The 16,469-nt window shown below is 48.4% G+C and overlaps 1 protein-coding gene across 11 annotated transcripts in view; it reads left to right on the forward strand.

Moving 5' to 3' along the window:
• Positions 1 to 16,469, forward strand: part of CAMTA1 (calmodulin binding transcription activator 1) — a 223,384-nt gene that overhangs the window by 37,155 nt on the left and 169,760 nt on the right. Inside the window, exon 1 of one of the 11 annotated variants that reach the window (XM_027702185.1) lies at positions 152 to 237. The exons of the other annotated variants lie outside the window; for them this stretch is intronic. The gene's annotated coding sequence lies outside the window, so the exon portion shown is untranslated. Of the gene's footprint in view, positions 1 to 151; positions 238 to 16,469 lie in introns of those variants that run through there. 11 annotated transcript variants of the gene reach the window in all.

A 16,469-nucleotide genomic window follows, 5' to 3' on the forward strand; every position in this document is an offset into this window, starting at 1 on the left:
GTGGCCACAGGAGGGTCGGTGGCCCCAGGAAGGGTCAGTGGCCCCAGGAGGGTTGGTGGCCGCTGGCACAGGCCTGGGTGTGGAGTGTGGGAGCTTTGATGTGCTTCCATAGAAGGTTCTAGTTTTACTCACTGAAGCTCCTTTGTTTTACAGAGATCTTGATGCAGACGCCCTTTTGGATTTCTTTTTAATAGTGTGTGACCCTTCATCTTTGATCCCTTGACCTGCATTACTTTGGTAACCATTTCATTTTTTTTAATTTCATTTCACTTTTAATTTTGGTGTGTAAGCTGTAACATTTCATCATTTTAAACTGTAGTGTTCTTTGACCTCCCCAAATGTCTTTTTTTTTTTTCTATGAGGATGGGTAATGTTGGCTTTTCTTGAATAAACATTGTTTCAGTTGCTAATAAACTGTGTAATTTGTGTTGGTTTTTGCTTCTTTTAAGTTCAACAGTGTGTATGTTGCCTGTATAATACTTTACTTTTTTTGATCTGTGTTCTCCCAGTACATAATCTAATTTATTTTGATATTTATGTATATCTTCGCTTTTCATTTGCATTGTTTCTACAGTTCTTTTGTTCAGTAAAACCCATGCTTGTGGCCCATCCATGTCCCCTTCAGTCACATTTTGGTAGCCTAAAGTAACCATGTGAGTATTTCAGATACTCTTATGAATAAGAACTATTCTTTGCTGTTGAAATTTTGTTCCCTATCCTGAAGATAACTTTTCCTAAGCATCAGCTCCAAACTGATAGCTGTTTTAATAAAAGATTAGGCTTTAGACCAAAATGAAAATCTCAATTGAAACTCAATTTGCATTTATTTTTCCATTATCTTTGGAGCCCAAAGGGAAGTTATGGATGCCTGGAGCTGTGCTTTAGGCACGGCTGTGCTTAGGGAAGCAGCATGGTGTGTACGTGGGATGGCAAAGCCCCCAAAGCTTAGTAGCTGATTCTTTCCATTTTCCTATTGAAAGGGAACCAGTGGATAAGACAGATTTTAGCCAGATTCTGTTTTTATCTGGTAAATGATCATGTGAAATCCATGGAGCACGGCCCACTGAAGTACAGATTACTTTTTAAGTGTCTCATTATTTTATTCTCTAACATTTAATGCTGCAGTTTTCCTTGCACACAGATGAAGCTTCTAAATGAACACTGAAGCTGATTTAGGTCTTCTCAGAGCCTTGTTGATCCTTATAAATATATCATTCATTAGAACTACAGATTAAAATTGCAGCGAGCTGTTCACATAGTCCCAGTGGGCTCTGCCTTGGGAGGAGCCTGAAGCCCACCTGAACACCCAGCAAGCTCTGCTTCCCTGTCTGGGGGTCCTGCTGACCCCCAGGGTGGAGACTGAGCTGCCTCCTTCCCTGTGAGTCCTCTGAAGGGCCCGGGGGATCAGCCCCAGGTTCTGTGTGAGCAGTTGGGGTTCACCGTCATCACCAGAGCATGGTTCAGGAAGCAGCTGGTTTGAATTGGCATCCCTGCTTGAGAAAGGTATTTCCAGCCCTGATCTCTGTGCTTAACCACAAGATCCCTGTTTTTAAACTGCCTTTGTGTGGCAGAATTGCCTGTTCAAATAACATGGCAGGTCCAGAATTCACAGAATTCTCTGCCCAGCACCTCCATATTGGTGGTGAGTTTCTCTGACCCCATGGCTACAAGCTGTGCTGGACCATCACAGCCTACATCAGTGCTTGAAGCATTCAGTTGGTTTCTTGCTTTCCCCTCCTGTTCCAAATTTTAGCTATAATAGTTGTTGGAGACCTGGAGTCATCAGTTCTGATACACAGACTGCTGCTCCTCATCCAGTGTGTCTGGGATAGCTGGGATTTGGCTTTGGCTCTGGATTTAATGCTGCCTGTCAGCCTGATAAGAAGGATCCTCTAGAAATCATCTTGAGCTATTTCTCCAGTCTCCAGAAAAGGGTTTTTAAAACTCAGTGGAAAAAATACTTATTTTGCTCAAGAAAGCTCCTTGAAGACTGTTTTTCTCCTCCTTGTAACACATCTTTTATGTTGGCAGCAGTTAGATGTGAATGCCTTGACTTTCCAGGGAAGCAATTTTTAAAAAACCTTTATTTAGACATCTGGAAACTGAAGGGAATCTCCCTCCCTGTGCAGAGGGCTGGCTGTCGGTTGCCTCCTGCTAGAACAAATAGCAGGGAAAAAGAAGAGATGGAATAAAAATTTAGTTGGGAATTGGAGTCAATAATATAAAACCAGATGAGCTTAAAATATGGTTAGAATGTCTTGTTTCTTTTTTGTCATTTCATGTTTTGTCATGTCCATCCTGCCTCCTTTCATAAGGTAAGAGCTCTGAGCCATGGAAGTAGCTGGGTGTAGCTCCCGAGGTGTTGGGTGACAGAGTGGTGCATGCTTTGTTGTGATCTTTCCACGTACTGTGTTAGATGCAGATGTTTACTCGCAGAAACCGGTGTAATAACATGGGTTATGCCTGTTCAGCTGTTGCATGGGCTTCCAGGACGCTTGGGAAGGGAGGAGTTAGGAATTGTCCTCAGTTTCTTGTATAAAAACCAGTAAATAGTAGCAAGAAAAGCTGCTTTGTTGACCCAGCAATAGCATTGCCGTTTCCCCAGCGTAAAATCCGTCCCCAGGTTTCTGCTGCAGTGCTGCTGGATACAGCAGGGACAGCAACAGCTGACCCTGGGATGGCAAGAAATGATGGGACTGCATTCACTTTACTGTGCTTGTTTTTTACAGAGCAGGAACTAAAATACATGTTTTCTTCAAACACTTAATCAAAGAACTACACAAATGCTGCAAGATGTTTGCAAAGCAAAACATTTGTCTATTTAAATATTGAGAGAATACTCTATTGAGAGATTTGCTCCTGCCTATGAGGTTTTTCTGTTACTCAAAGCCAGAATGTTGATAGTGTCCACTCCTGAAACAAGTCTTAATTTTGAAATCTGTGCAGTATCTTCTGCTGCTGGAGGCTTTTACATGCTAACCTTAACCAAATGCTGAAGGGTTGAATTGAAATCCCTGGCACATGTACAAGATTTAGAGTGTTGCATGTCTTGCAGTTCAGGTAATGCAGCTGGGGTTGGATTAATGTAATCTGCTTTATTCAACCTAAGAGACACCTGTGTGTACTGCTCTTTTAATAAAACATACTCAGACAGCAGCAAATTGCTCACTTTGGCCTGGACTACTTTCAAAAATCAGATTCATCAGCATATGCTGATGCATATGCACACTGTATTTTCTGTTAATACTAAAACTCATCCAGAGGTGCAGGATGAAGGTACAGGACAGGTCCACACCCCCTGCCCGGGCCTATATCTGGGAAAACACAGATTTCTGTGCAGTACCTTACTGTACACAGTAAACTGAGCAAGTGGCAACAGACTTTACTCATGTTTCATGGCTGGTGGCTTTAGGCACAGATCCTGCTGCTCTCGTGTGAAGGGGAAGGGAATTCCCCCTCTCCGGCAGAGCCCGAGTGCTGCTCTGGCCTCGCAACAGGGCACGGGCCCTGGCACCAACTCTGCCAGGCTGGGGGTGAATTTCTTAGGCTTGTCACCCTGCTTGCTGCTCTGGGTGTGCATTGGTTTGCTAAGTCCTTAATTTAGTTATTGCTCCTGCTTTAATCTCTAACTTCTCGAAGCGCGTCGAGGTCTCTGATGGCTGAGGGGGTGACCCGGTGTCGCTGGGCAGCCGGCCCTGACCTGCTCCTGTGCTTCTGCTTTTCCTCTGCTGCACAAGTAGAACTGTAGCACTTGACACCCCACATTGGCTTTGTGTCTGCTAGAGCAGGGTCCTTTGCCTGTCCCTCGCTCGTAGCTTCAGTTCAGCTCAGAAAATGCTCAGTGTTAAACATGTGTTTTTATTTCTCCTTCAGGTTTGGCTTGTCTGCTTTTCAGCTCTTCTAGACATTGGAAATTCCAGTTTGTGTTTATTTTCTCTGGATTCCTTCCCACAAGACAGAAGTGAATTCAGCATGGATTATTGGGGAGAGCCTTGGCTGGGAACAAGGATAATTGCAGTCTCTGGCTGCGCCACAGTTTCACTGATGATTTCTTTTAAGTTACTCACCTGCACTGTTATCTGTTTCCTCAGCTGTAAAATGTGGGTAATTACCTCCATTGTAAAATGTTACAGGGTCTGCTGGTAATTATATGAACGAAGCGCTAATTACAGTGATTATCCCTTGGACCTAGTCTAGATCTGGCTGATGTTCCTGTTGTGATGAATGTATGAAACAAATACTACAACTTGCCTTTCTCTGTTCTTTGGAGGGGCCTGGAAGGTGCCTCGATGCGTGTTCCTGATGAGAAGTTCTGTTCTGTCACCCAGGTCCATCTGTTCCCTCCCTGTCCTCCTCGGCCCTCACACTTTGGCGGGGTGGTGGGCTGAGGAGAGGCTGAGGAATGCACTGATTCAGTGGTTCCATCCATGTGTAATTTGATAACTGAGGTTTATGCTGCAGCTTCACTTTTTCTCTTGTGGATCTGTAGAAGGTGGCAGCTGGGGAACAGTGCTCCTGAGGTACCTGTTGGGTTAGGGACAGTCTGGGCTTCACTGTTCCTTAAGAAGTTCTGACCTTGATGCCAGGAGAGGTGTCCTTCCAGCTGCGAAGATAATTTCCCTCCTGTAAAAGGCTACAGCTTGCAAGACTTTATTATCAAACATTTTATTTGCCTTTCTCTTCTCCATTTATTTAGGACACATTTTCTTTGTATCTGGGAATAGCTCCACTATTCCCTGAGCAGGGCTGGGTAGTGGAGAAAGAACTGATATTCTTCAAGGTAGAAATGAAGTGTTGTCATCTGGAAAATCCTGCTGCTGCTGCCGGGATGGTGCTGTAGTTTCTGATGGTAGTAGTAAGTTGTGTTGTACATCCAGTAGTGGTGGGAGTCTCCTGTCCTACCCAGCCTTCCCTGCCACAGACCTTGTGGCACAATAACAACAAAAATCGTGCTTGGTGCATCTTGCTGCAGCTCTGCCTGCTCTGTTGTGCCACGTCTGCTTCTCAGCTTCCTGGGTTCTGCAGGATGGATTTCAACCCTTAATTCCAGTCTCCAAACACCCTCTTCCCATCAGCCTCAGCCTTTCATTGCCCTGGAAGAGCAGCTGTAGAGCTCAGTTATGTCTTCAGAATTTGGTAGCTGAGCAGCTCTTCCTTTCTCAGAGTTTCATGAGTGCAGTGAATTTTTAACTTTCGAGAGGAGGGTTTAGTTACAGTCCAGGATGATGGTTTGGAAAGGCTTTGTGGCAATGGAACAGCAGTTTTTAATTGCAGTTTTGCACCTGAATTTTCCAGACTAGACGCTCTTCTCTTCTCTGACAGCTTCTGTGATTGATTCTATGGCCTGTTCTTTCCATGACAGGATACTCGTGTACTTCAGGGATGGGAAAAACATGCCATTCCCGACAAGTGAAAACGGTCATTGCCAGGCAATTGAGGGTATGGAAAGAACTTCCCTCTCTAGGTGGAGGAAGAAGTAAATGAGGGATTATCATCCCTCCCACGATCACTCTTGCTTTAGAGGATGTAAACTAGAGATGGGTGTCTGTAGTGTGTCTGCACTTCACCTAATGCTTTTCTGCCAGACTTGTTGAAAAATCCTGTTCATTTGAGAAGCAAAAAACTTGATTTGTTCCTGCAGAAGCATCATCTATTCAGATGAATTATTCTGGTGTGAGGGGCTTCAAAAGCGAATGATGCCACACATTCTTGCTGCCCATTGCACAAGTGAACTGATCTGTATGTGCTCTGCAAGTTAAATTACTGAGGGACATTAAATTACTGCATAACCTGGAGGGTAATCAGTAATTCAGATTTTAGATTTATCCAACTCTAATTTTGCAGCATCCTTGCAAAAAGTGGGAAAGTGTATGATAGTTGGGATTTCTGTATCTTGGCACCACTCTGAATGCTGTAAATCAACAGTGTAAGTAACATGCCAACTTTTTTTTAAACTTAAATGTTTAGTAACATAATAATTATAAACTCTCTCAAATCTTCCTTCTCTTAAAAATGAGTACACTGACTGGTTTTCATCGTGGCGCAAAGTGTTGTGTGAAATCACTGTAACTTCTGATAAAAATGTTTTTAAGTATCTGAATGAAAATGCAGCATCACTATGAAAGCAGAAAAAGTGTTAACGTGGATGTGGTTCCAGATGATGTGCTGCAAAATGAGGGTTTCCCTAGTTCTGAGAGCAGGTTTTAAGCACTGATATACCCCATGGGGGGCAATCGCACACCCCAGGGAAGGAGCTGAGGTGCAGTTTGTATTTGTCAGGGATTGCTGCGGGAAATCTGCTTTAGCCATGGATTTTTACTCGGTTTTGTAGTTACCTGTCGCTGCTTGGCTGTGTGAGTCAGTCGGTTAGGGACACACAGTTGGCTGGTTTGGGCCGGGCGGTGCCCCCGCGGTTGCCCGTCCTGTCCGGGCGGTGCCGGTGGCCGCGATGCGTTTGGCATCGCCCCGTCCCCGCCCGGTACCGGGATGTGGGATGCGGGATGTGCCCGCGGACAGCGCGGGGCCCCCGGCTCAGGCGGCTGGAGCTGCCCGTCCCTGCGGCATCGCCGGAGCAGGAGGGTTTCCAGCGCGCCCCGTTTCCAGCTGCCCCCGTGTCTGTACGGACGCGGAATCCCCACAGGAGGGTGCTGTGAAGGCACTGAATGTGCAGGTTTGCAGGGAAGACCGGGGCTTGGAGGAGACAGCGATTGTAGGGCAGCCACCGGCGTGGCTCCGGCGAGGGCCGCGGGCGGAGCTCAGCGCCGGGCTCAGCATCCCCTCCGTGCCCGGGGTTCCCATGCCTGGGTGTTGGAGCTCGAGTGATGGCAGCAGGAATGCCCAGCTCGGGTGCTGCAGGGTCGAGCGAGTGGTAGCTGCAGAGTGTCCCAGGGCTGTTCCCGTGCCTCCCGCTCCCAGCAGGTACTGGGACCCTTCCCCATGAGCGTTGGCTGTGGCCTGTGGGTCGTGTGACTTCTTGACAACGAGCCTTGGGGCCACCCAGATACTTTCCTGTCTGTATATAGTATGTTTAGTCTGCACAAGCAGCAAAATGCAATTGCTTGCAAGTAGAACCTCTAAATTCTGTCCTAAAATACTTTGTAAGTTGGACCCTTTTATTCAGTGTGATCAGATGAGAAATAACAACCCTCTACCCCAGGGGCTGCATGTGTCTGCTCTGCCCCTCGCTTCCTTCTGAGTTTCACTTTTTAAATAAACTTTTGAAACCAAGTAGAAAAAGAAACTGAAGTAGAGACTTCTCTCTGGAATGACCTCTAGGACGTTTGGGGGGATTCAGTTTGATTCTGTTACATGGAGTGTGGGAGCTCTGATGCCTTCCTTTAATGGCAGCAAGATCAACTGATGGAGCTGTGGTAGTGGGTGAGTGTAAAATTGGCTGCTTAGTACATGGAAGTACATCACTCTCAAACTTGGGACTGGGATCTGTGTGCGAGTCCCTGGGGGGTTCTGTGCCAGCCGCGGGGCATCGCTGCCCGTGCCGGGTCAGTGCCCGGGTTCGGGTCCCGGTGTTTGGATGAAGGTCCGTGTCTGGCAGCGACGGTGCTTTGTGTGACCCCGTGGGTTTGGCACTCATCTGAAACTGCAGCACCAAAACCTTTTGGTGGGGTGGGTGATCCTGAAGCTTGGCTAATACACACTGTGGGAGAGGTGCCTGGCGGCAGTGGGAGCTTTGCCTCAGCACCCACATGGCAGGACCGAGCTGCTCTCGTGTCCGAACGCCGATAGATCAGCTGCAGGCGCTTACAAATAGACTTGGATTTTGGCCCTGTAAAGGGAGACATTCAGCTTCCAGGGGGAATTCTGCCTTGGCAGTAACCAGCCGTAGTTTGGTGGTTTCTGTTACCAGGCAGAATCTGTTTGGATGTTAGAAAATTAGAGCATAAATTCCTGCAGCAGTCAGCTGTGTCTGTGTCACCTCCGTGACCTCTTAACTGCTGCTCCTGTGAACAGTTGCCACTAAACACAGTCAATAACCCCCTTCTGCATTCCATTGGATCGTCTCCTCCTGCCATCTCAAATGAAAAATAAACAAAAGAGCTTAAGCGTGCAGTGTGCTAAATAGAGTAATAAGCTGTGAAAATATTTTATGGGGGAATCTGGGGCAAGAGCTGTCAGCAGGAGTGAGCTGATTGGAGCTGCAGCAGAATGGCTCTGGGAGGCGGGCGTGGGGACAATGAAGCGAGATTTGTTCAAATATATGTCTGCTTTTGGTTTTTTACCCCTTTCTGAGTAGTTTTAGGAAATCCCTCCCATCCCTCCCTCCATAAATGGGTTACCTCTGCACATCAGAAGGCCTTGGCTCTAAGTACCTGCTACGCTGCTCCTGTGATGATTTGACTTTGCCTGTTTAATGTAAAACAGGTTTTAATCTTCTCATTTAGATGTTTTAATAGAAAGTAAATGTTTAACTTGCTGTGCTGTGGTATCCAAATCTTTAATCCGTGGGACTGTTTTTAATGAAACGAAAACGTGCTTTTGTCTAAAGTGGGTGTTACAGCACAGGTGATGCTGTGGGCAGTGGCACTGGCACGGGCAATCACAGACCCACATCAGATATTTTTGGCACTGGTGGATCCTGGGTTTGGGGATGGTGGGTTTAGGAATGTGCAGGGGAGAACGGTGAAAACCCCATCTCAGGATAGTCTGACTGTGGGAAGTAGGGAGGGGTCTGTAACAATGCTGTAAGTACAGTGTCAATGATTCCTGCCCCCGAGTTCAGTCATGGCTTTTCCCAGAGATTTTTTTGGAGTCATACCTGGGTACTGATGGTGTTACAAGGCTGTTGCTGCTCCAGCGAGGGAGAGCCAAGCAGAGCTTGTGTGCTTGTGAAGGAAACTGCTAAGTAGGCAGCACTGGGTTTGGTTCCTGCACACAAAAGGGGGGTTCTGCTCTTCTGTAGCCACTTAGCTTGTTTATGATTTAATTTAATTTGTTAAAAAAGGCATTTGTGGCTCCAGGACACACATAGAGCTAGCAAAGTAACAGGCCAAAGTCAAAACTGATCAAGGGGTGGAACACACAGTTAATGTAGATAGAAACCCCCTGGGGGCAAGTGCAGGCACCTGTGCCCACTTCAGGGCAGGACCCAGAGCTGTTTGCCCCTTCAGATGCATATTCTGCCCCAAATTAAAATTGGGGTTTTTTTAAGGCTGAAAGTCCAGCATGTCTTGGAAGCTGGAGAGTGCTGCTGAAGGATTTACCTGTGTGTTTCCCACCAGCCCATGCTGCCAGGAGGGAACTGCCATTCAGGGCAGCTGGAAGCAGAGAGGCACCTACAGGTGCTCCATAAACACCACTTCCCCCCTCGGAAAGCCAACTGTACTGATACAGCTTTGACTGGGTAAATAAAGTGCTCTGATTTGCAGGCCTGTGTTTTAAATTGTGGAGCTCTAATTATGTAAGTGCCAGTGTTATAAATAGCGGGTGCAGCTGGCAAGCCCCAGCCCCGGCGTGCCGAGGCACTGGCGCTCACTAGCGACACTGGGGGCATGGTTCTCTCTCTTTGCTGTTTTGGCTTTTCCCTTCCTGCTCCGTGCTTTCCCCACGTGGGCTCGTAGGGGCTGGTCCCCGTGGCCAGGCTCACCATCCTTCCTGGGACAGGGGCCAGCTCGGGGGCAGGAGCATCCTGTGGCACCTGGATTTGTACCCGGTCTGTGTGTCAGCCAGGCTGTGTGTAAAAGGCAAAGAGAAGAAAACTATTGGTAAAATAATAAATACTTCGAAACCATTCACTCCTTCAGCGTCATTACACTTCAGGGGCTGGTGCTGCATCACAGGCGTGTGGAAAATGGTGTCACAGGGGGTGTCCCAGCGGTGTCTGCAGTGAAGGATTCACTGTTCTCCACAAGATGACCAGGGAGAGGTTGGCGTCCACCCATGGGGAAACAGCTGCTCCATCGCTGTGCACCAGAGGGATGAGTTGGGTTTACAGCATAGTGACTTAAATGTTTAATTTTCTGAGTTGTAGTTGTTCTAATTAAATGAATTTGAATTCTTTTTAAATTTTGCTTTTTTTCTTTGATTTTTTTCCCTCTTTGACCAGAATCCTAGTACCCCTAGTGGGTCATGGGCACACCAAGATGCTGGGACAGCGCCGGGGGTTGAGAGGAGAGCCACGTGGGGAGGGTTAGGGTGTGGGGTGAGTCAGAGGTGGAGGTGTTTGCCCTCTCTGTAGGATCAGGTTGAAAGGTGTCACAAAATAATAGAAGTATTATGAAAGCAATCAGGTATGCGTTACCCACTTGGTGTGTTAGAGGTGGCTCCTCCCTGTGCAAGGCCAATCCATTCTGAATTCATCCCCCGGGATTTGGCTTTAAAACATGTTCGCTGTCAGCTGACAGAAGAGTCAAGCTCAGATTTATTACACTGGCACCTGCAGTAAAAAATGACAGATGATGAGAATGTATTTAATTATCATTCAGCGCCACATCTCTGCCTGCTCCGGTCGCGGAGCTGCAGCTGTTGGCACACGCTTCAGTTTAAAGTCAATGTGCTTATCTAGAGAGGGGCCTGGAGGGAGTGGCCGGGGGAACCGCAGCTCCTGCGGGGCCCGGCTTGGGCAAACAGGGATCTTGTTCACGGGCCTCCCGCTCCGGGAACGAACCATTCCCCGGAGCACCGGGCAGTGTCCCTGCCTGGGCAGCGTCCCTACCTGGGCATGTCCCTGCCTGGGCAGCGTCCCTGCCTCCAGCCCCTGCCATGGGGGGTCCGATGGCAGCCATCCCGTGTCCCAAAGGCAGCTGCGGTTTGAGCAAGGTCAGAGGGAACCCGGGACTGCAGCAGTGGCGGGAACGCTGTTCCCAAACCGCGGCTCCTCCGGTGTTCCCGTGTGTGCTGGGCAGCTCTGCTGTGTGTGTGTGTGCCGGGACATGGGCATGGACATGGACATGTGCGCACGGACATACGTGCATACACATGGGCATACGTGGACACACGCGGGCATACAGACACACAGACACAGACAGACACAGACAGACAGACACAGACACACACACACACACACACACACACACACACACAGTGTGCCCGGGCTGCCCTCGTGTCCCTGTGGTGTCCCTGTGGTGCAGGGCCTGGTGTCCCTGTGGTGTCCCCGTGGCTCAGGGCCCGGTGTCCTTGCGGTGTCCCTGCGGTGTCCCTGCCATCCCTCGCCCCCGCGGCCCCCGGACACAGGTGAGTGCTCCCACTCAGGCAGGTCGCTGGACTGCTGCTGGCTGGGGCAGTTTGGGGGGGGGAAGGCAATTCCAAGGATGAGCTGAGCTGCTCCCAAGGGATGAGGATTTGGGTTTGCTGAGGAGAGGTGTCCTCCTCACCTCCCTGCTTTGTAGGAGGAAAAGATGCTGTTGGGGTTTTGTTATCACTTTGTTGCCTGTGCTCACCAAAATGTGCAGGGAAAAAGGAGTTCGGGGAGGATTAAAATATCTGATTCTTGCTGGTCACTGAGCCTTTTGGATGTGAGCTCAGCGTCTTTGCGCCTCATGGAGGAAACTGCAGCCCATGAGGAGAGGTGGTCAAAAGAATTAGCCAAAAAACAGCAGAAAAATATGATTTTTTGCAAAGCTTAAGAGGAAAACTGAGGAGTTTTGATCTTGCCAAAATGCCTTTGACATTGGAGCTTTCCTTGCTTTTAGTAATGGTTTAAAAAAAATACTAAGTTGAAAGCAAAAACTGGAAGCAATCTGGAAGGAAGGGGTTTTCCTCAGTGCCCTGTCACATGGTGTCCTCACTGTTGTGTGCAGAACAGGGAGATAGATGTTTGCTTTTGGGGGACACTTCTGGCAGGAGCATCTTGCACACCAAAACTCCCTTGTGTTGGTGGATGTGGTGATTTCCCTGAGGGTTTTGGCTGCAGGAGCCATGCTGGTGAGCACTACTCTCTGTGAACCACACCAAACCCCACGTTTGGAAGTGGAGTGATCAGCTGGGGATATTTCAGAGCGGGTGGTGAAATGAGGCAGTTTTTAGTATTCATGAAAAATGCTTGTGACAGCCTTACCCCAAGTAATGAGCAGCCACCTGCAGTTCGGAGCAGTGCTTGATAATGCCGTAATTAGATTGGAGATGCAAAAAAGCTCATTAAAATTAAATAACATATTTGTCACTGTTTTAAGAGGTGCAGATTGCCTCGAACCATGCTGGTCTGTTGACCTTGAGTATTTTGGCATAGTCCTTGCTGTCAAGCGCATGAAAATCCCGTCGGAGCATCCCAGGGGCAGTTTCGTGGTGGGGATTTCGGGGCAGGGTGTTCACCTGCCCCCACTGCATCCTTTGGATCTCACCAAATGGGGCTGTGCTGCCACCACTGAGACGCAGTGTGGGGGGACAGGCTACCAAAGGCATGGGTCTCTACCTCTTCAGTTTTTGTGAAAATACAATAAAGTGTGTTTTAAGTCCCCTTCCTCCTCCTCCCTGAAAAGGAATGTGCAAAGCCTTGATGGCATCTATTAACAAGACTGTAATTTTTCAAAATTAATTTTTAATCACTAATTTGTTGTGTTTTCTGATGTTTTATACAATACCTATTTGTTTACCACCTTTTGTCAGCACAGAGGAGATGGGTGTTGTGTCAGGATCTCCACTTGGGGCATCCTCTGCTGGCTTGGCTCTGCCCTCGGGAGGGCTGGATCTGCTGAGGAAAGCTGACTCTGGAGAAAGGCAGAGGTCAGCCTTTAGAGAAGGAATTCCCTGGGGGATCATGGCTCTTTGTTGTCCCCAGGAGGGGAGTTTGTAGCACAACTTCTTGTGCTTTACAGAGAAACTCTTTTTTTTTCGCAATACTTTTTTTCCCCACTTAGGAATGATCTTGGAAGGGCTCAGGATCAGGTGGTGGCAGCTTGTGCTGCCTCACAGCCGGGCACACTGCTTGGCTTTGTTTGCTGCCAGTCATGTCAATGTTTTCTGTTATATTCCTGGCACCAAATGGGAATTTTCTCAGACCTTGTTCTGACTAATGTTGATGAAAGGGCAAAAATTCATTATTAGAGAGAAATAGCTGGTGCTAGACTGGGGTTCCCAGGTGGATGAGTGAATATCAGGAAATGTCTGTAGTGAAATTTCTTCTGCACAGCCTCGGCCGTGGCTGCCCCGGCTCTGGCTGCGTGGGCTGAGCTGTGAGAGCTGCCCAGCCCAGGGTTTGGGAGCAGCATCCCCTCTGCAGGGCCTGTACAGCTGCCCGGCTCTGTGCCAAAGGGGTCCCCAGTGCCCAGGCACTGGCAGCTCCTCTGGGCAGAGGTGGCTGCACGGGGTCCCCAAAAGCACTGCAAGAGCCTGTGATGGGCAGACAGAGCCTAAACCTAAAAAAATACAATCAAATAAGATGTTTTCCTAGGCCCAGGTTGGGATTGGACCTATCCACCACCTTCTCTCAGCTGGGTATTTGATTATTGGCAGAGTAATCCTTGTTCTTTGTCCAGGCTGGGATGGGTGGTAGAGGAGGGAGCTGTGAGTGAATGGTTCCGTCACCAAGGAGTGTTTCCAGATAAAACAGAACAATTCCCCCTGTGCTTGGTGTGGAGGAAAGGGCTGTGGCTCAGGCTCCCGGTCAGATCCACGTGGGTCCTTGAGGCAAGTCTTAGGCAACTTTAGAAGAAAAGAACCCCCAAAAAATATTTGGCCTTTGTGATTATGCTGAGAATCTGCTGGCAGAATAAACCCTGGGTAAGCATCCTCAGTTTGCTGCCTCCTGAAATGGAGCAGCTTTTGGAGTTTGGAGCCACAATTTATATTCAAATGAAGGTCATTTGAAAGGTGTAACACAGTAAACAGCCATTATTTCATTTTGATAGTGGTACTAAAATTATAGTGTTGGTTAAATTATTTTAGTATAGGACCATTACCATCTCCCTAAAACACTTAGAGGGGTTTTATATCAGTGCTGCAGTCCTGAAATTAGAGGAAAATTAAAAATCACACGACTGTGGTAGGAAAGTAATTTATTTGTGAGGATGCCTTCGTTTTATCATGGAGTCTCTTTCCCTTCTGCTCTGCTGAAAGAGAGATCTGCTCCCAACACCCAGACAGGCTCTAAGGGCTCGTCTTGTTGAACCAGGAAGGCACCAGCTTCCCCTGAGTAAGGGCTGCCATGAGCCACCCCTAAAATTTAATTTTTAATTTTTTTTTTCTTTTCCAATAAAAGCAGGTGCTGTGGTATTGCCTGACTCTACACTGTCAGCGTGTTGTATTTCAAACACTGTGTAGGGGGGTAGATACACACTTAAAATCTCTGTGCACTCATTTTCCTCTAGGAATACATGTAACCAAAGTTGGAGTTAATAGAAAGGTAGTGATTTCCCTCATGGGGTGGCCGGGTGAGGGTGCCTGGATGGAGCCTGGCAATGAGGCTGCTCTTGGTGGAGGGGGGATGTGCAGGGGCTGTGTGGGAGCCAGAGCTGGCGGACGTGAATGAAATCCTAATTGGGAAATTCCCGTAGATTATTACAGCTGCCTTCATTAACATTTTCACACTCGGCTGGTAACAAATGAGGAGAAGGGCTGTCTGTGCCACTGGATTTATAGTGCTCTGAATCTGCTCCATCCTCGGGTGTGCACAGGCTGCACCCCTGCCCGGAGCTGCCTGCCTTTGAGCAGGAGGGATCATGAGCTTTTTGTGGAGGGGTGTTCTGTGAGGATTTCTGTAAAAATCTTTACTGGCAAGAAGCTTGTTCTCAGTAGAAGGAAGGAATAACATGCAAATAAGATTCCCTTTAGTTTACAATTCCTCCAAGAATTGAAGATGCGAAATTTCTCGTTTCTAGCTGTGTATCTGAGAAAGTTTAGATTGGGTTTGGATATGGTTTCTGTGGGGTTTTTGATCCATTATTGCTCCAGGTTTTTTTCAGTTGCATGAGGAGGATGCCAAGTTTGTATCTACTGGGAATGAGCATGAACTCCTAAACCCTGGAAGTTGAGCTGCTTCAACAGTACTGAAGCTGACATAAATGATGCACTGGGTGTGAAAGGTGTTGGCCATGGAAGGCTACCACATCATGTTGCAGATCAAGGACATGCCTCTTGTCCCTTCCCCAGCCTCACCAGGTCCTGGCTTGCTCCTGCTCACACTTTGGTGCTGGAGCACTCCACGCCAGCAGTGTGAAAATACAAGTTCATGATGAAATTGCAGGGTGCTCACATGCTGGATGACGTTGGGGTGGATGGTCCCATCCTTGGGTGGAGGCTGCTCTCACAGAGCAGCTCCTCGGGAGCTCCTTCCAATCGAGGGGAAAACCTCAGCTGGGTTAGGATGCCCTCAGAGATGAGCGTAGCAACCTGTTCCATATTTATTACGGGCAACAATTTGACTAAGGGAGAATTTAGATTAATAACATTCAGCCCAGAGAAGTAATTTCCTTTGAGAAAGCGATTTACATGCACTCTGCCAAAAAGAGCCGTCACCGCGCGCTCTCCCAGTGTCAGCTCCAATAATGAAGTTGGAAATAACATGGGAGGTTAATAGGTCCTACTTATCTCCTTAGCACGGCAAAGGAAGATTTACAGTGCAGAGCCTGGTTTGCATATTCCCGTTGGAAATGGGAAGGTTTTTCCCAGCTGAGATTGATGAGACATTGCAGGGTGTCTGCTCAGCTGAGGCTGTAAACCTCCATCCCAGGGACACGCTTGTTCCAGGGGGAGCTGCCTTTCCTGGGTCACTGGCCAGAGACTGACTTAGATGCCGGAGCGACCGTTCCAGTGATAATTTTTTTTATCCCTCTGTGTCTTCTCTGAGCCTGGAAACACACACAGATTTTAATGCCACGCCGTGTTAAGAGCTGGATTGGAGCCCGGTGGGTTTTCCCCGGGAGCTGCCTATGGGTGTGCAAGTGGGAAGGTCATCTGGAGATGTGGTGGGAGGCAGTGCAGTGGAGGATGGTGGAGGACACCTGTGTTGCCCCTTGGGCCACTGCCTGTGTGGTGCCATCCTCTGGGCATATGTTGGGGTGTGTTCAGTCCTGCCCTCGCCCCAGGAGGGTGGTCTATGCCGGTCCGTGGGGCTGGGAGCTGCTGGGATGTGCTGGTGGGTTGGCCGGGTCCTGCTCCCCTAATTGGAAGGGGTGGTGACCTTGACACTGTGGCTGAGGACGCTACTGCCTCAGCTGTGGGTGAGTGGCCCCTTCCCCCTCGCCTGGCTGGCCCAGGGATGGCAGCAGCAGGCTCGGGGGACGGCGGGCGCCGGAGCTCTGTCACTTCACATTACTCATGTGAAGTCCCGCCGGACCCGTGGCACGTTATGGGCTATTGCAGGAGCTGTTTCCCTGCCAACAGTACAAGTGTCAGGGCTCAGAGTAAGGAAAATCCCCAAATTCTGCTGCTGCTTTCCTCCCCCTCACTGACTTTTGGGAAAGAGCTCTGTGACTGCTCTTCTCTCCCGGTGGGATTGTGTTTGGGTCCTGGCAGGTTGTTGCGCTCTTCCAAGCTGAGAGAGAAACAAACTTTTAAGAATAAACCAAAATTCATTCCCT

Source organism: Neopelma chrysocephalum, unplaced genomic scaffold, assembly GCF_003984885.1.
Source record: "Neopelma chrysocephalum unplaced genomic scaffold, ASM398488v2 Primary Assembly neopelma1_180, whole genome shotgun sequence".
NCBI classification, from domain to species: Eukaryota; Metazoa; Chordata; class Aves; order Passeriformes; family Pipridae; genus Neopelma; species Neopelma chrysocephalum.